The sequence below is a fragment of the Anomaloglossus baeobatrachus genome, chromosome 3, assembly GCF_048569485.1.
Source record: "Anomaloglossus baeobatrachus isolate aAnoBae1 chromosome 3, aAnoBae1.hap1, whole genome shotgun sequence".
Lineage (NCBI taxonomy): Eukaryota > Metazoa > Chordata > Amphibia > Anura > Aromobatidae > Anomaloglossus > Anomaloglossus baeobatrachus.
Window position 1 is genome coordinate 250,862,968 of NC_134355.1, and position 20,582 is coordinate 250,883,549.

The window sequence follows — 20,582 nt, forward strand, 5'->3', positions numbered from 1 at the left end:
AACTATCTTGAGCAAAGTATCGTCCCAAATTAATAAATCAATTATTATATTTGAGGCAAGACTGCATTATATAATTTTTAAATGAATGTACAATAACCTAAAGTTTGCTATTAATATTTTAAAAATAAAAATGTAGCAGATAAAATAGCATTCTGTGAGGTGCCTCCAATTACCAGGATATTGATGTATCCAAAAATGTTGAATTAGTTGCAATGGTTATAAAACTTATAAAACAATGTGTTTTCTCCATACAAGGGCTTCATTAATTAAAAATAAATAAATAAAAACACTTAGTTTTTTATGCACATGCATCTCTTGCATGGCTCAGGATTAGGCCTCTTTCCCACGCTCGTGAAAAACACACACGTTAAGCACGGACATGTAAAAGGTGCGTATTGCCCTTCGTGTGCCATGCTTTTGGCACATGAGTGTTCTCCATGTGCTATTCATGATAATACATGGAGAGTAGGAACTTTCTGCTCACCTGTCCCTGACGCTGGTGTCTGTGGTGCTGATGTCTTCCACTCTGCGGTCTCCGGCCCTGCTGACTACCCGCTGCTGCTTCCGGCCTCAAGTGCAGTGAATATGCGATTGGCATAATGAGTGGGGTTTGGAAGCAAGTGACAGCAGCGGCAGAGACAGCAGCGCTGGAGAAGGCGAGTGTAGAAATTCAATTTATTTCACAGAAATGTGGTTTTCTCCAGTACGTGTTACGCTGATTTCACACAGAGCACATCCGTGATGCCAGAGAAAAACGGACATGTCTACGTGTGGGGCACATGGACACACATATGCTCCACACGGACACATAGTCCATGTGAAAACGCAGACCCTTTGATTTTAATGGGTGTACGTGAGTCCGGATCTCTGCTATGTGTGTGTGAAAATGGACGTCACACGTACCAGAAACACGGATGTGTGAAAGGGGCCTTAAATAGACTGGGGATTAGCAGGGCTGCAATATAACCCGGGGGTGGGGGTAATTAACCAAAACCTATCCACCCAAATGAAATTTATAGGAATAAAAAGTCCTAAGAATGAAACAGCCAGAATAAAATGTTCGTCCCATATTGTGAGACTAGTGTAAAAAAGAAGGTTTAAAAAAAGATCCCATTTTTAATAAACTTACTTTTGGAGCATAGTGTGACTTCCTGACGGGAAGAACGATCAAGAATCTAATTGCTCAGACAAAACTAAGAAACTATATTAAGATAAATAACACCCAGAATATTTTCCCTGCGGGGGAAATAAAACACCAAATGAGTAAAAAAAAAATGTGGGGCCCTGCAAATCTTGCCATACCTGTCAGCATCTTCTTTTGATTTGCTAGCCTGGTATGATGTCATTCTGGCAACAAGTCTGACCGACTATCATTAAATCATTAAAGGAGCCAGGTATGCAGGCAGGTAGAGTGAGTTTCGCTTACCTGCATACTTGGCTCCTGACTATTTTGGCAGCCAAAGACTACTAACATAGCTGCTGGACCAGGGTGCTGCACATTTTGCTTTATTATCTCCATTAATAAGCAATTTGGCCAAAAATCTTTTTGCCTCTCTCTCTCTCTCTGTATATATATATATATATATATATAAAAAAAATATATATATATATGATATATAAAGCTGAATGTGTGTGTGTGTGTGTGTGTGTGTGTGTGTGTGTGTGTGTCCGGGATTGGCATCTGCACCGTCTCAGCTACAGCCACAAAATTTTCCGCACTCACACTTCTGGACCCCAAGAGCGTCATAGGCTATGTTTTGAGGGGAAATTTTAACCCCGCGTTTTACAGTTATTCTCCAAAAAAACTGCCTCCATTAAACCGAATGGAGCTGGGAGCCACAGTGCAGCCAGAACTTCAGAAGAATGCGCAGCCACACCCTTATATGGAATGTTGGCGTGTCACAATGCAGCCAGAGAAAGAGGCAGACACAGACAGGGAAAGAGGCAGACACAGACAGGGTAAGAAACAGACCGGATAAGAGACAGACACAAAGAGACAGACACAGACAAAGAGACAGACTGACAGGGAAAGAGACAGACAGGGAAAGAGAGGGAAGGAGAGAGACAGGTTAAGAGACAGATACAGACAGGTAAAGAGACAGACAAAGAGACACACACAGGGAAACAGACATACAGAGAAAGAGAGGGAAAGAGACAGACAGGGTAAGAGACAGACAAAGACAGGTAAAGAGACAGACAAAGAGACAGACACAGGGAAAGAGACAGAGGCAAAGAGACAGACAGGGAAAGTGACAGAGATAGATAGGCAGACAGGGAAAGAGATAGATAGACAGACAGGGAAATAGATTCAGACAGACGGAGAAAGAGACAGAGACAGTCAAAGACAGACAGGGAAAGAGACAGACAAAGAGAGAGAGAGAAAGAGACAGAGAGATATATACAGAGGGGAAGAAAGACATAATAATTACATTTATATCTGTTTGTTTTGTGGTTTTTGTGTGCAGAATATATTTTTTTTAAATACATTCTATTTTGTTAACAGCAGTTATTAACCCGGGCGAAGCCGGGTAGTACAGCTAGTATATATATATATATATATATATATATATACACACGAGGGGCTGCTGCTAAGTCTTCGGCTTTGTGATCTTTATTTGTTTCTATGGTAACGAATGTTACATCACATGAAAGCCTTATGTGTCTAATACATATTTTTAAAATTGTGCGTTTTGTTGCTTATGGCAACAGTGTTCTACGAACATGGGAAAGCAAAATGGCGGAGTCTAATGTGATAGTCACAGAAACGTAGAGCAGAGGAGTTTTAAAATTCTTGTTTCTGCAAGGAAAGTCCTGTAAGGATTTTCATGGTGATATGTCGCAGACATTGGGGGATCAATGTTCTTCATATTCCACAGTTAAGAAATGAGTTGCCAAATTTAAAATGGGCCACTTCAGCACCAATGATGATCAATGTCCTGGATGACCGAGAGTGGTTGTTGTTCCAGAGATAATCAATGCTGTGCACAACCTCATACTGGAGAATCAAAGAATTTCAGCTAAAGCAATAGCAGACATCATGGGGATTTCGCGTGACCATGTTTGTGTTATTATCCATGAACATTTGGACATGAGGAAGCAATCTGCAAAGTGGGTCCCTAAATGTTTGACAACAGATTAGAGAAGCATGCGAGTGAAAACTTGCCTGGCCATTTGTCAGCGTTTCCGGACTGATAAGAACTTCCTGTATCGACTGGTCACTATGGATGATACCTAGATTTATCTGTATGACCCTGAAAATGAGGAGCAGTCAAAAGAGGGGAGGCACAGTGGTTCTCCTCATCCAAACAGGTTCAGGGTGCAAAAATTAGCCACTAAGATGATGGCATCTGTGTTCTGGGATCAGGAGGGTGTGCTGCTAGTGGACTACCTTCAAAAGGTTCCACCATCAATGCAAGGTATTACATTGCACTTTTGGATCAATTAAAGGCAGCTCTAAAGGCCAAAAGGTGCGGCAAGCTGTCCAAAGGAATCTTGTTCCTGCAAGACAACGCCTCTGCTCATACTGCACAAGCGACCACGGCTGGGCTCGGCTTCCAGCTGGTTGATCACCCACCTTATTGCCCAGATCTAGCTCCCTCCGACTATCATCTGTTTTCAAACCCGAAGAAACGCCTCAAGGCTACCTAATTTCCCACCATTTCTGATGCCATGGCTGCTACGGATACCTGGCTTGAGGCACAACCGAAATCCTTCTGTTTCCTAGGCTTACAGGACTTGGAATACCGATGTAAGAAGTGTGATGATATCAGTGGAGAGTATGTGGAATAAATGTAAAGTTTCATCATCCCATCTTGTTTCTTTCTGGGGAAAGCCAAAGACTTATCAGCAGCCCCTCATATACAGTCATGGCCAAACGTTTTGAGAATGCTACAAATATTAATTTTTACAAAGTCTACTGCTTAAGTTTTTCTAATGGCAATTTGCATATACTCCAGAATGTCATAAAAAGTGATCAGCTTAACAGCAATTACTTGCAAAGTCAATATTGGCTAAGAAAATGAACTTCAACCACCTAAACACATTTCAACATCATTGCATTCCTGCCTTAAAAGGAGCAGCTAACATTGTTTTAGTGATTGTTCCATTAACACAGGTGTGGGTGTTGATGAGGACAGGGCTGGCGATCAATCAGTCATGATTAAGTAAGAATGACACCACTGGACACTTTAAAAAAAGGCTGGTGCTTGGTATCATTGTTTCTCTTCAGTTAACCATGGTTATCTCTAAAGAAACACGTGCAGCCATCATTGCTCTGCACAAAAATGGCCTAACAGGGAAGAGTATCGCAGCTACAAAGATTGCACCTCAGTCAACAATCTATCGCATCATCAAGAAGTTTAAGGAGAGAGCTTACATTGTTGCCAAAAAGGCTCCAGGGCGCCCAAGAAGGACCAGCAAACGCCAGGACCGTATCTTAAAACTGTTTCAGCTGCGGGATCGGACTACCAGCAGTGCCGAGCTAGCTCAGCAATGGTAGCAGGCTGGTGTGAGTGCTTCTGCACGCACTGTGAGGCGGAGACTGCTTGAGCAAGACCTGGTTTCAAGGAGGGCAGCAAAGAAGCCACTTCTCTCCAGAAAAAACATAAGGGAATGACTGATATTCTGCAAAAGGTACAGGGAGTGGACTGCTGAGGACTGGGGTAAAGTCATTTTCTCAGATGAATCACCTTTTCGATTGTTTGAGACATCTGGAAAACAGCTTATTAGGAGAAGAAGAGGTGAGCGCTACCACCAGTCTTGTCTCATGCCAACTGTTAAGCATCCTGAAACGATTCATGTGTGGGGTTGCTTCTCAGCCAAGGGAATCGGCTCACTCATAGTCTTGCCTAAAAACAGAGCCATGAATAAAGAATGATATCAGATTGTCCTCCAAGAGCAACTTCTCCCAACTGTCCAAGAGCAGTTTGGCGCCCAACAATGTCTTTTCCAGCATGATGGAGCACCTTGCCATAAAGCAAAGGTGAGTACTAAATGGCTCATGGAACAAAACATAGAGATTTTGGGTCCATGGCCTGGAAATTCCCCAGATCTTAATCCCATTGAGAACTTGTGGGCAATCATCAAGAGACGGGTGGACAAACAAAAACCAACAAATTCTGGCAAAATGCAAGCATTGCTTATGCAAGAATGGACAGCTATTAGTCAGGATTTGATCCAGAAGTTGATTGAGAGCATGCCAGGGAGAATTGCAGAGGTCCTGAAGAAGAAGGGTCAACACTGCAAATATTGACTTGCTGCATTAACTCATTCTAACTGTCAATATAACCTTTTGGTACTCATAATATGATTGCAATTATATTTCTGTATGTGATGTAAACATCAGACAAACACAATTAAAAACCAGAGGGCAACAGATCATGTGAAAATATAATTTTGGTGTCATTCTCAAAACTTTTGGCCATGACTGTATATACTGTGTGTGTGTGTGTATATATATATATATATATATATATATATATATATATATATATATATCTAATATATAAAGCTGAATGTGTGTATGTATGTCCGGGATTGGCATCTGCACCGTCGCAGCTACAGCCACAAAATTTTGCACACTCACACGTCTGGACCCCAAGAGCGTCATAGGCTATGTTGTGAGGCAAAATTTTAACCCCGCGCGTTCCAATTTACCAATCAATTTTTCCCCTATCTACATAATGGGGAAAAAGTGAAACGAAAAGTGTATCCGCACCGTCGCATTTACAATCACGAAAATTTGCACAGACACCTCATGTGACCCAGGGAACATCGTAGACTATGTTATGACAGGAAACTTTAACCCCGCATTTTACAGTTATGCTCCAAAAAACATGCCTCCACTAAAGTAAATGGAGCCTGGAACTACAGTTTATTAGTAGGAGTTGTGATTGGTTGCTATAGGAACAAAAGACATTCATAGTGTAAGAAGCTTATATGTGAGGTAATAAGATGTCGGTGGGGAGACGGATAGAGAGAGACAGAGAGAGACAGACAGGAAAGAGACAGACAGACAGACAGAGACAGACGGGGAAAGAGAGACAGAGACAGAACTGGAAAAAGACAGACCTGGTAAGAGACAGATGGGGAAAGAGACAGATGGGGAAAGAGACAGATGGGGAAAGAGACAGATAGGGAAAGAGACAGAGAAATAGAGACAGACAGGAAAAGACACAGACAAAGAGACGGGGAGACAGACAGGGAAAGAGACAGACCTGGAAAGAGACAGATGGGGAAAGAAACAGAGAGATAGAGACAGACAAGGAAAGAGACAGACAGAGACAGGCAGATGGGGAAAGAGACAGACGGGGAAAGAGACAGATGGAGAAAGAGACAGACGGGGAAAGAGACAGACGAGGAAAGAGGCAGACCTGGAAAGAGGAAGACCTGGAAAGAGACAGTCCTGGAAAGAGACAGACCTGGAAAGAGACAGATGGAGCACATTACTTGGCCAATTTAGTTAAATCTGTGTGGAATATCTGGGGTGTTGAAATATATGTTGTGGAATGCTTCTATTAGCTTAGTTTTTGCCTTTTAATAATTACATTTCTATTTGTTTTGTGGTTTTTGTGTGCAGAAGAAATTTCTGTTAATACATTCCATTTTGTTAACAGCAGTTATTAACCTGGGCGAAGCAGGGTAGTACAGCTAATTATATATATATGTGTATATATATATATATATATATATATATATATATATATATATTTATTTATTAGTAGCTGGGGTTTTTTCATTTTTTTGGGAGGAGGAGGGCAGAGACCATTCAAGATTTGACATATTTACAATGTATTTTCACAGTCACATTGTATATATGTCAAATTTAATCTTTCCTTTTTATATAAAGTTTAGAAGAAAGCTACTATTTAAGTTCTCCATAGAGGAATAACCAAGAATACCTATATTTATCTGTATATTAATATCATGGAAGACTGATATATTGAAAATGCAATATAAAGTCTTATGAGAACCTCTGACAGACTCATACTGGTCATCCAATAAAGTGGGATAAGTTTCTGAGCTAATCTAGAAAAGATTAAATTCATATAACCTCCGGCTAGAAATCCTTGCTAGGAATTGATATAGAGCAACAGCTGGAGAGCCAGAACTCGCCTTTCACAGAAACAAAGTTTTGAGCTATATACCTAACATAAGCTGCCCCTACATGTAGGGCAGAGTAATGTTGGTTGTGCTCATGTTAGAGAAACTTGGTTAAATGGAGTGTGCATGTTCATGGATGTTGAGGGTGCGGGCTAAATAACTGTTCAGCCAACTGTCTTGTATATATTGGCATTTAGTAGTTCACAATCAAGGCTGCTTAAAATTATTTTGTCCAGGAATTTTAGCAATTAAAAACATTAGTATTTTTAATAAAATAAATATAGTAGGTGACCCTGCTTAGGATATCTATAGAGACTGAGGCCTCAATTCCTCAAAGCTTCACCTCAGATTTCTTTGAAAAATCACAACATTTTGGCAAAATCGAAGTTGTGACTTTTGGTGTTTGCACACCAGTCCGCCAAAGTGGGCGGATCTGTGGCAGGACAGGGGTGCGACATTACAGCTTTTGTTTATTCACAACGAGCTGTAGCATTCTGCACTGCAGACTGGAGTAAGATTTTTGGTGTAGTGCATAAAGGGCCACTTGTCAGATGCTTTAGATTCATAAAGCGGCATATACTAGCGCCCCTGAGACATTCAGGGCACTACAGCGAACTGCATCCTCCTGGGGATCCAAACAAAGAGCCTCATGGTTATACCTTAAGGTCTCATGTGGGTCATACTGGGAAGGGTATACTTTGACCCTCCAGTGTGGCCACGAGACAGCACACTCCAAAAGCATATGATAAACAAGAGCACAAGGAGTTTTTTTGGTGCAAATATAGAAATTTATTTCAAAGTCAATAAATAGCAAGAAGAAGATAAAAGACGTATCAAGCACAGAATTCGGGAATTAAATACCTGGGTCCCGTGGACCACCATTGTAATTACTTCTACAAAGTTAATGTAGTGGGACAAGATTTTAGAAAGGCCAAGTAAAATCACAATGAATTTATATATCAAGCCAGGCACAGACAGTGATCTATGTCTAAAAAACCCTTATGTAGTAAAGTCATATTCAAAGGTTCCACTGTGAACCCACAATCCACCTTTGAATATGACTTGCAGTTGAGATCCTGTGAACTCTCTTTTTACACTACACATAGCTCATGGGTTCATGAGCCCGAGTGGCTCATCTGTGTGGATTACTTGTAATGTTTTGCCTTATCTATAAAAATACTTGTGACTCCATGTGGGCCTGCTTTGGCTAGGTCCTATCACTCTGATTATTGCACGGCTGGGGTGCACGGGACCCAGGTGGAGGTCCTCCTCTGACCTGGCCTTCGTGTACCACTGGTGTGAGCAGACAACTCATTTAAACCCACCTTTTTCATACAGGCTATTTTTATGATTACTGACTCTCATTATAACTATACCATATATAGCCCCCCTTTTTTACTACATAAGGGTTTTTGTGCCTGGCTTGATATATAAATTCATTGTGATTTTACTTGGCCTTTCTAAAATCTTGTCCCACTACTGGTGCCTAGTCAGCTTTTAAAGAAGGTTTTTCTCGGCAACGTTTTAGATTCAAACATATCTGGTTGGCATTAAATAGCCAGTGGATGATACATGCTGCCCACGGTTTGGACATGTATCAGCTATCAGATTCCCTTTAAGTGGTGAGTTGTAATGCAGCCATATTATTTACTAATGCCTGGTCACAATACTAATGTACTGTAGGATGCACCAGGTCCCCATGATTTTTTTTTCTGTGATTTTTTTTTTAGAATTTTCGATTTATGTTCTTCTCAGTGAATTTCTTTTAATTTTAGTGTAGGGACCCGCAAGACAATTAGGACACTTGCTGCATGTTGTGAGCTGGTATATTTTCGACAAAATATAAACTAATACCTCCCAGCAAATATTTTTTTCATATTTGCAGAATGCAGCCAGACACCATAGTGTTGCTAGGTGTATTAATATACCGTATTTTTCGGACTATAAGATGCACCGGACCATAAGAGGCACCCTGGTTTTAGAGGAGGAAAATAGGAAAATAAAATTTTAAGCAAAAAATGTGCTCATGACACACTATTATGGGGCGAGGATCTGCTGCTGACACTATTATGGGGGTAATGTCCCCAAATTCTCTAACTAAGGTCCCCCATCCTGGTAATGATCCTCCTGCCTTGTATATGATCCCCATCCTTGTATATATGTACCCCATCCTGGTATGTATTCCCATCCTGCTATATACCGCCATCGTGGTATAGCCCCCATCCTGCTACATAGTGCCATCCTGGTAAATGCCCTTATCCATCCTGCTATATACTCCCATCCATCCTGCTATATACCCCCATCCATCCTGCTATATACCCCCATCCATCCTGCTATATACCCCATCCATCCTGCTATATACTCCCAATCCATCCTGCTATATACCCCCAATCCATCCTGCTATATACCCCCCATCCATCCTGCTATATACCCCCCATCCATCCTGCTATATACCCCCATCCATCCTGATATATACCCCCATCCATCCTGCTATATTCCCCCATCCTGCTAAATGGCCTGTATCCTGTGGCACACAGGAAAAAATAAATAAACGTTTATACTCACCTTTCCTCGCTCCATGCAGCATCCCTCCTCCTCCTGTCAGTGCCAGCAGCAGCGCCGCTGGAGTGTGGAGCTGTCACCGTTGTCTGCAGCATCGCAATCTCCTCCTGTCTGCCTTTCAGCTGACCTGTGTGGAGACTAGAGGTGTGCACAGCGATGACGTCATCGCTGTGCTCACCGCTCTCTACACAGATCAGCTGGCCAGCAGACAGGAGGAGATCGCGATGCTGCAGACAACGGTGATGGGTGAGTATACTGATTCACTGCACCCCGCGCTAATGATGATACGCGGGGGGCAGTGAATACAGCCACATATGATCACTCCAGGCTGTAGTTGCCAGGGGTGCTCACGCGGGCCGACTGTTAATTATGCGCGCCCCCACGCCCATCATCCCGCCCACCTGTCAGCGCCGGCTTCAGCGCTTAGGGATGATGGGTGGGAGGATGGGCGTGTGTGCCGCCCCAGCATCAGCAGCCAGGCTGCTTGGATCTGGATCCACGGTGGCTTGAGGGACGTCCGGACCCAGGGGTCGTGCGGCCACTCAAATAAAGGGGGGCTATGTACAGGGGATCATGTGGAAAGTTTGTGACGCCACCCGTGGTGTGTGGTAAGGATAAAGTACCACCGCTGCGGCTGGGAGTACCTGGTGGCGATGGTGTGGACAGCCAGGTTTTTAACCCCTCCACTGGTAGGGAGGATGCCCTGGGACTCAGTGGTGTCGGGGAGGTGCCGTCGGGCCGATAGGGGTTAATTGCATACTCAGTCCAATAATGCTGATGCTGACAACCGTGGTAAACCAAAGTTCTTGATGCCACTGTAGCAGGGAGGGAGCACGCCTGGATCCCGTGCCCGTTGGTGTTGCTTGTTAGCCTGTGACCTTGACCTTGGCACCTCTTTTCTGTAGTTGGTCCCTTTCAGCTTAAAACTAAACGGGTCCCGCTCACCCGTATGGCTAACGGAGTGAGCTTGCTCTCAGGGTTCACTCTTGGGATTTTCTATATAGTATATATAGAGAAAAAAAACGGGTTTATCGCCGTAATAAAAACCACAGATGCTGTAGATTAAGACTTCCTTTTTATTTTTACAGTTCTACACGTTTCAGAGACATCTCTGTCTCCTTCCTCCGGAAAAAGAAATCATGCTTCAGTAACTAGCAGGCAGGACCTATATGTAGGTGTCCATGCTGTCATGTATGCATTTTGGACGTCATCAGCCCATATGACTCAGACATGACTCAGCGCTACATGGAGCAAAAAAACCACTAATAATTCATCAGTAACAAAGGATTATTACATACATAATACCAGAAAAGCAACGTTTAAGAATGAAACATGCAAAACCTTTCTCTTGTACTTGATCTGAATTGCTCAATAAAAGACTGTTGAAAGTAAAAAACATGATTTACAAAGAATAGGTAAATGCATAAATAAATAAATAAATAAAATAAAACACATTTCTGAAACAAATTGTATCCATTTTTTGTGTCAATACATGTAGAAGCAAAAAAAAGGGCTTGGATGGTTTGCGAACCTGAAAGGTATTGGGGAAAGTGAAAAAACTGGTGCTTAACCTCCGCTCTAAGCAGGAATTAAGTGACAGCGACCGTAAATGCTTGAGTGCGATTAATTCAGTTGTATTTCTATAAAAATACATCGACAGATACAAGGAGCAAAAATAAAAAATAAAGATTGTGAATAGTGGATTTATAGAAATAAAGATGGATTTCAGTGTCAAAAAATTATTACAGTGTCAAAAAAATGTTTGACACTGAAATCCATCTTTATTTCTATAAATCCACTATCTGTAGATGTATTTTTATAGAAATACAACTGAATTAATCACACCCAAGCATTTATATTCATTCACTGTCACTAAGTTCCCGTTTAGAGTGGTGGTTAAGCACCAGTTTTTTCACTTTCCCCAATACCTTTCAGGTTTGCAAACCATCCAAGCCCTTTTCTTTGCTTCTACATGTATTGTCACACAAAAAATGGATACAATTTGTTTCAGAAATGTGTTTTATTTATTTTATTTATTTATGCATTTACCTATTCTTAAACGTTGCTTTTATCCCGAGGAAGGAGACGGAGATGTCTCTGAAACGCGTAGAACTGTACAAATAAAAAGGAAGTCTTTTAATCTACCAGCATCTGTGGTTTTTAGCGCGGCGATAAACCTGTTTCTTTTTCTCTATATATACTATTATACTATATGTCATTTCGGGGCCGCTGCTAAACCACTAGACACTCACAAGCTTATGAAAGGGGTTGTGACTGGCACAACCTCACCAGGTGAGTGTATTCCTCTTTATCATTTCTACCCTCATACCGGGTAAGACCCTATTTGCGCTTTCTTTTCCTCCTACAGTGTTTCAAATCTTGGGATTTTCTGGACTATGCAGTGGGAAAGTCCTATCCCCCTCGTTGCGCTAGTACCCTGATTTTGGAGCGGGTGGAGAACTGATCTTGAAGTCTCCGTCCTCGTCGGGTGAATTACCAGGATGCCTGAAGCTACTTCGTGGCCTGGGGTCCACGTACCCCGTCGTGCTCTGGCCCCTGCTCAGTGATGGCACAATACCACTGGCTGCCCTCCTCGACAGTCCATGCCCCGTGTCCCCTGAGACCGGGGTCCAGCTCCTACAAGCCAAGACCAACGTCTGCCACCTAGTAAACGAGGAGCACAGTTCCTGACCTCCTCACTGGGGAGTCGCTCCTCCACCGACTACTGTCTCCTGACCTCCCCTTAACTAACCCCCCAAGTGGCTAGCCCTATTCCCTTCAGGTTGTCCACTGGTGTGTCTGGTGGGTGTGGTGCAGAGTGTTCCTAGGGTTTTGATTAGCTTGTTCTTAGCAACACTAAAGGTCAGGGAACCGTAACCAAGGAGGAGGTATGATGCAGAAGAGTAGATTGCACAATACCCTGTGATGACCTGATAGGCCATGGCTTCACAATCCCCCTTGGTTAAACGTAGCTTGTTCCCAAGCTACAGGACAACAGAGGTTTATTTATTTTTTCAAAACTGTGGAAAAGGTAGAAAAAGGGGTTAATATTTTTATTAACATTTTCATCCCATGCAGGGGAGGCACTTTTCTTAAACGTTACTAAACCTTTTATGAGTTCATCTCCTCAACGATGGGACGCTACCGGTTTCAATGGTCGCAGAGACTCAACCTGCTCCGTTGCAGCCTCTACCCACGACAGTCCAGTCCCAATGTCCCGGATCCCGTTAACGCCAAACAACCTGAACCCCTGCAAATCCTATGGTGGGTCCGTGACCAGGTTAAGGTCCCGGGTGTTGTTTTAGTCGACTCTGGTGGGCACAGGAGGTGCAACTATATACAAAACACGAGTTTGTGTTGGTCACGCCAGTCCTGTGACCATGGTCCATGTTTACTTATATATAAAAACGTAACAGAGTCCATGTAGTGGGTGTACACACTTTAGCAATTTTCTAGCAAATCTGGTTATTTTCACTCTGTTCATTAAAACTGGTCAATTAAGCACTTATTTACTAACATTTCTATATGGAAAATAACAAACTGTGGAAAATAAAAAACGAAAACACCGATACCTAACAGTTCTATGGCATCATTAAACTACTGGCATTTACATTTTTCAACACTCTTCTCTGTACCTCCGTGGAGGCTGACCAAAGTTAGCATGGGTCGATCTCCTCAACTCTGGACCCTCATCCTCTTCTTGTGGCATGGCAACACTCTCTACAGATTCCTCACCCTCAGCGCTAGGTGTTGCTTGTAGGACCCTACGTGTGCGTGGCAAGGGTATAGGCGCTACTCTAGGTGCTGGAGTGAGTGCAGTGTCAGTAAGCCTTTCCTGTTCCGGTTCTTCCACGGGTTGTGGGAATGTTAACACAGGGACTATTACTGCTCCATTCTGCATAGGCCAATCTGCTGGAAAATCAACTAGGATAGTATGAATAACCCTTTTTCTTCCTTCCACCACTGGAGTCTGGGGCTGAGGCTCATCTGCCACTCTTAAGGGTTCTGGGCACTGTTTCAAATGGTCTCGGGATACCGTAGTCGTGGTCCTTCCTTGATCCTTCCTGATTAGGCAGGTTTTTTGGTTATCAAAGTTGGACGGTTGTACTACATACGACTCCTTTTCCCACTGATCATCTAACTTGTGCAGCTTTCACTTTCTTTTTATCACTATCTCTATCAGGGGCGAAGGGGGCTGCTTTTGCTTGCTTGTTAAAGTTTCTTTCTTGCCGTTCCTGGGTTTGAGTCAGACTCTCTTCAACACACTTCTGAATCTGCTTGTACTGGGCTTGGCAACGTAAGTCCCAATCCACTCCAGGTGCGTAAGTCTCAGGCAATTCAACCTCCATCTACAGATCTACTGGAAGTCTTCCAGGCCGAGCTCTCATCAGGTAAGCTGGGGTACACTTGGTGGATCCCACCGGAATGTTGTTATAGATGTCTACCATGTCTGGTAGTTTTTCAGTCCACTGGTTCCGTTCCTCAAGGGGAAGGGTTTTCAGCAGATTGATCACCAAGTGGTTCATCATCTCACACATCCCATTTGACTGCGCATGATAGGGTGTGGTGAATATCTTCTTGCACACATACAAACTGCAGAACTCCTGAAAGATTTCAGATTCGAATACAGGGCCATGATCCGTAAGAACTCGGTCGGGGTACCCATGTGGCCTACAGAAGTGTGTCTGAAACACCTTCGCCGCGGTGCTGGCAGTCAAATCTTTAACGGGCACCACTACCAGGAACCGTGAGTAATGGTCAACCATGGTAAGCGCGTATGTATACCCACTTCTGATGGGGGTCAACTTGACATGGTCCAGAGCCACAAACTCTAGGGGCTGCTTGGTGACAATCGTCTGAAGTGGTGCACGCTAACTGGTGCCATCTTGCCGTCTCAAGGCACAGGGTCTGCAATTTCTGCACCAGGCTTCTATGGAGTTTCTCATTCCTATCCAGTAGAAGCGACTTCAGCAACATCTCCAGCTTCTTCGACCCAAAGTGCCCGGCACCATCATGGTATGCTTCCAGCACTACTGGGACGTACACTCTGGGCACCACAATCTGGCAGATCCTCTCGTGGGTCTTGGGGTTGGTTAGGCTCCGGCATAGCTTGCCTTGGTGAAGATAAAGCCGACTACGGTCTTGCCATAATTTTCTGGCCTCTTCTGGGGCGCCTGGCTCAAAACGGGCATCAGCTCTGGCCAGCAATGCTTTGACTAGCTTGATTGCAGGGTCCGTGTCCTGGGCTTCCTGCCAGCCATGGTGAGGCAATGGGTCACAGGTCATTTCCTGCTGGCGGACATATGGTCGAGGCCGCTCCTCGGATGGGGGCTGATGGAACGCAGGCAGTTCAACTTCCTCCAGGTCATCTTCGTCCCTCCCATCATCAAACAGATGGGGCATCCTGGACAGCTCATCTGCGTTGGTATTTTTGCGACCAGCCCTGTATTTTATAGCAAAATCATAGTTTGCCAACCTTGTGACACCCGTTGTTCCAAAGCTCCTAGCTTGGCGGTATCCCGATGAATCAATGGATTATTATCTGTGTACACCGTGAACTTGACAGCAGCAAGGTAATGTTTGAACCTATCGGTCACAGCCCACACAAGTGCCAGGAACTACAGCTTGAAGGAGCTATAATTCTCCGGGTTCCTCTCCGTGGGTCTCAGCTTCCGACTGGCGTAGGCGATCACCTTCTTCTTGCCCTTTTGCACCTGTGACAGGACGACTCTGAGCCCCAAATTACTGGCATCCGTATACAGCACAAATGGGAGACCATAATCGGGATAGGCCATGATTTTGTCCCTGATTAGGACAGAGTTCATCTGTTCAAAGGAATCTTCTTGCTCCTTACCCCCATTGGAACAGAGGCCCTGATGATTTGCCGTGTACAGACTGACCTACCAGGAGGTCCTGCAAGGGGGCCGCCATCTGGATGTACTCCTTGACGAATCTCCGATAGTACCCCATCAGGCCCGGGAACTGTCATACCTCTCTAATGGTGGTGGGCCTTGGCCAGTTCTGTATTGCTGTGATTTTCTCGGGATCCGTGCCACACCTTCAGCACTCACCACATGCCCTAAGTACTGTACATTCAGCTTTAGTAGGTGACACTTGGATGGCTTGAGCTTCATGCCGTATTTGGACGGGGCGTCAAACACCTAGGCCAGGTGTTTCAGGTGTGCTTTGTATGTCTTGGAATAGACAATGATATCGTCCAAATACAGCAGGACTGTTTCAAAATTGCAGTGGCCCAAGCAGCACTCCATCAGCCTCTGGAACATCCCCAGTGCGTTGCACAGCCCGAATAGCATGCTGTTGAACTCACACAGGCCCATCGGTGTAGCAAACGCGTTCTTCTCCTGGTCTTCCTCGACAACAGCCACCTGCCAGTACCCACTGGTGATATCCAGAGTGGAGAAGTAAGTAGCAGATTTCAGCGCGGCTAATGATTCCTCTATTCGGGGAAAAGGGTAGGCGTCTTTGTGGGTGATTTTGTTAATCTGTCGGTAGTCTACGCACATCCTCATGGTAGCATTTTTTTTTCTCACAAGTACCAGTGGGGCCGCTCAGGGACTGCAGCTGTCACGGATCACTCCTACTTGCTTCATGCTTCTGAGCATGTCTTTGGCACATTGGTAATGGGCAGGTGGTATGGGCCTATACCTCTCCTTGATAGGTGGGTGTGTGCCTGTGGGTATGTGATGTTGTACCCCCTTAATCCGCCCAAAATCCAATGGGTGTTTGCTAAAGACCTGCTCATACTCATTGACAACCCTGTAGACCCCTTGTTTATGATGTGCAGGCGTAGAGTCGTTGCCAACATTTAATTTCTAGAGAAATTTTTTTTTTAAAGGAATACAGGTTATATGCTGCGCTAGAAACCACAGAGATCCAGGGTGTAAAATAAAATTCCTTCTTTATTTAACACAGGTCTACGCGTTTCAGAGACAAAACCATCTCCTTCATCAGGACAAGAAAGAATCCTGTCTCTCTCCAAAACCCATTACCGGGTAAGATCCTATTGCGCTTCTTTTTCCACAGGTTTCCATTTTTTCACAAGTAATTCCTGACACCACTTCTCTACCGGGTCCTGGGGGCTATCATTGAGAGACTGACTAGGTTGAGCTGAGGAAACTGTTGTATGGATGTCATCTGTATTAACTAAAACAGCTTGGCTAGGGTGGCGTATCTGGGTAGTGTGACTTCCTCCTCCCTACAATTCAACACTCGCAAGGGCACTCCACGGTGTCGGGGAGGTGCCGTCGGGCCGGTAAGGGTTAATTGCGTACTCACTCAGTCCAATAATGCTGACGCTGACAACCGTGGTAAACTAAAGTTCTTGATGCCACTGCAGCAGGGAGGGAGCACGCCTGGATCCCGTGCCCGTTGGTGTTGGTGTTGCTTGTTAGCCTGTGACCTTGACCTTGGCACTTCTTTTCTGTAGTTGGTCCCTTTCTGCTTAAAACTAAACGGGTCCCGCTCACTCGTATGGCTAACGTAGTGAGCTTGCTCTCAGGGTTCACGCTTGGGATTTTCTGGACTAGGCAGTGGGAAAGTCCTATCCCCCTTGTTGCGCTAGTACCCCGATTTTGGAGCGGGTGGAGAACGGATTTTGAAGGCTCCGTTCTCGTCGGGTGAATTACCAGGATGCCTAAAGCTACTTCCTGGCCTGGGGTCCACATACCCAATCATGCCCTGGCCCCTGCCCGGTGATGGCTCAAGGCCGCTGGCTGTCCTCCTCAAAAGTCCGTGCCCCTTGTCACGATCCCCTGCGATCGGGGTCCAGCTCCTACCAGGCCAAGACCAACGTCTGCCACCTAGTAAACGGGGATCCCAGCTCCTGACCTCCTCAGTGGAGAGTCGCTCTTCCACCGACTACTGTCTCCTAACACTCCTGACCTCCCGTTAACCAACCCCCCAAGTGGCCAGCCCTATTACCTTCAGGCTGTCCACTGGTGTGTCTGGTGGGTGTGATGCAGAGTGTTCCTAGGGTTTTCATTAGCTTGTTCTTAGCAACATCAAAGGTCAGGGACCCATAACCAAGGAGAAGGTGGATATCATGCAGAAGGGCAGATTGCACAATACCCTGTGACGACCTGATAGGCCAGTGTGTCACACGTGCATATCAAATGAGCGGGCCCACGTGGTCACGGCAGGCTGCTACAGCCTGCTCATGCCACCGATGACCCGCTCCACCGCAGCCCCCTCATTCCCCACAGCCACATTCAGACTATAAGACGCACCCCCCCAGTTTCCCCCAACATGGGGGAAAAAAAGTGCGTCTTATAGTCCAAAAAATACGGTAGGTGCTGGACAGCCCGGCTGATCTAATGTCGCGGGCGGGGAGGACGCCGCCGCTGCGCTCGCTAACGCTCGGGTCCGGTGCTGCTGCGGCTGCTGCTCGGTGGCTCAAGCGGTGGGCCGGATCCGGGGACTCGAGCGGCGCTCCTCGTCTGTGAGTGAAAAAGGTGGTTGGTTTTGGGGGATTTAGTCCGTGACGCCACCCACGGGTTGTGGTGAAGATGGGCACCACCGCTGCTGGTGATGTTGTTTTCCCCCTCCGTGGGTAGGGGTCGGTGGTCCCGGGGCCCGGTGGTGTGACGGGGAGGCAGGGTTGGTGAGGTGCAGGGTTGCAGGGACAGCGCGGCGCGGTGCCGGATGACACGGGTGTACTCACTCAGTAAGAGATGCACAAAGTCCTCGGTAAACCAAACGACTGGATGGACGGGTCCCGCAGCCGGCTGCAGTGTCTCTCCCCGGACAGGTGATGGCGGCTGTCTTTCCCTGCATCTTTGTGTACTGTTTGACTACGGTGGGTCCCCAACGGTAGTCCGCTCCCCGGTGTATGGATGCCAGAGGAGCCCGTTTGCCGCAGGCGCTGGCCCTTGGGTCTCTAGCCTTAGGCGGTAGCTGTATACCCTCACGGTGCGGACGGTTGCCTTCTAACGGGTCTTTGGGTGTTAGGAAACCCCTGGGGTTCCTGTCACACTCGGATTTGACTGTTGACGGCGACTCCAAGCCTAGTCGGGGTCCGATGGCCCTGCCTGTGTGTGCTGGCTTCATTTCGCTCCCCGGTCGGTACCGGCGGGCCACCGCCCGACCCCGGTCCTACGGTTCCGCGTTGCTTCACCACTCCTGCAGACGGCCACCACCGTCTGCCAACCTTGTTGTCAGTGCCTGTGCCACAAACCCAGACACTCTCCACTTTACTCCTCTCACTTCAACCTCCTGTCTCTATTCCCGCCTCCAGGCCTGTGAACTCCACGGTGGGTGGGGCCAACCGCTTGGCTCCACCCCACCTGGTGTGGACATCAGACCCTGGAGGGAGGCAGCAAGGATTTTATGTTTGGCTAATGTTACTGTCTAGTGGGGGTGGGGGTGTATGTATGTTACCTGTGACGACCTGGCTAGTCCAGGGCGCCACACTAATATTACTATATATTATATATATAATACTGTCACTAATGATGAGCAAGCACTGCCATGCTCGGATGGGTGCGACTCAAGTACCTGATATTAGGGATGAGCGAACCTGAACTGTAATGTTTGGGGTTCATACCGAACACTATTTGTCTGGGTCCTGGACCCGAACACAGACTTTTACCTTATGTCTGGTTCCTGTTTGGGCTCAGTCACTCAGATAATTTGAAAAAAAAAAAGCAAAATGGTTAAAGCATACTTACCAGTCTCTGTGCGCATGGCTGTCACACTGCTTCTGAGTCTGCTCATTACATCTCATGCAGATTCACTGTTTCCCCCATCCGCCGTCTGTGACCGTGTCTGTGATTGGCTGCAGTAAGACTGCTGCCATGCTGTTGTCTCTTAATAGTTCCTGTCACAGATGCTGTCTGGGTCCCCTAATCAAGTGTAAAAATAAAAAAATAAAAAAAGTTGTAGAATCCCTGGTACATTGATACCCAACATAGGTAGAGCAGACGGCTACAAACTGCAGCCCCCAGGTATGCGCATTGTCTTGGCTGTGTATAAAAATAGGAGGGACAACGTATGACTTTTTTCATTATTGAAATAAATAATTAAAAAAAAGCGTACAGTTACCCCCCGATTTTCATGTTCATCCAAGATGAAGCCAACAGCTGGAGTTTAGTATTCTCAGGCTGCGGAGGCTCTTGATTATTGGCCTCCCCAGCCTAACAGCAGCCCGCAGTCACCCAGAATTGTTGCATCTATTAGATGCGACAAATCCGGCACTATACCTGGCTCATCCCAATTGCCCTAATGTGATGGCAATTGGGGTAATATAGGAAGTTAATGATACCTGTGATTTGTCAAAAATCAAAGCTGTCCCTAAACCCTGGATTAGTAATGGGTAAGAGTCTATGAGACCCCCATTACTAATCCTGTAAGTAAAAAGAAATAAGCACAAACACTCAAAAATTCTTTATTTTAAAAAACAAACAAAAAACACCCTCCTTCTCAAATTTATAACCCCAAAAACACTCCAACAGATCCGACATAATCCAAGCAAGGTCTAATGACGATCCCGGGTCTGCTACATACTAAAGTCTTATAGTGCACAAGCAAATTAGAGAACATGACCACCCGCTGAAGCTTCAGGTAGACACAGACTGAGCAGCGGCACACTACCCTAATAAGTGTCAAGACGAAAATTTGGAAAATCAAAAAAGGTTCTTTATTGCATGAAAGTCCAAACAAGAAAAAGTCCGAACAGAAGAGAAACGTTTCGACCAATCAGGTCTTCATCAATTGGACTATCTTTGTGAAACAGGATACGGAGAGTAAAAGGTCAGAGGTGCGACACAGTGAGCCCCTGGAGAATATTTATCCAGAGCATATCAAGGAAATGGGTTAGCCCTTAATCGCCTGAGTCAATGTGCATCACTGTGTATGGTCCTCACATGGGAAAGGATTGCTGCACCAGAATATACAGTATCCTT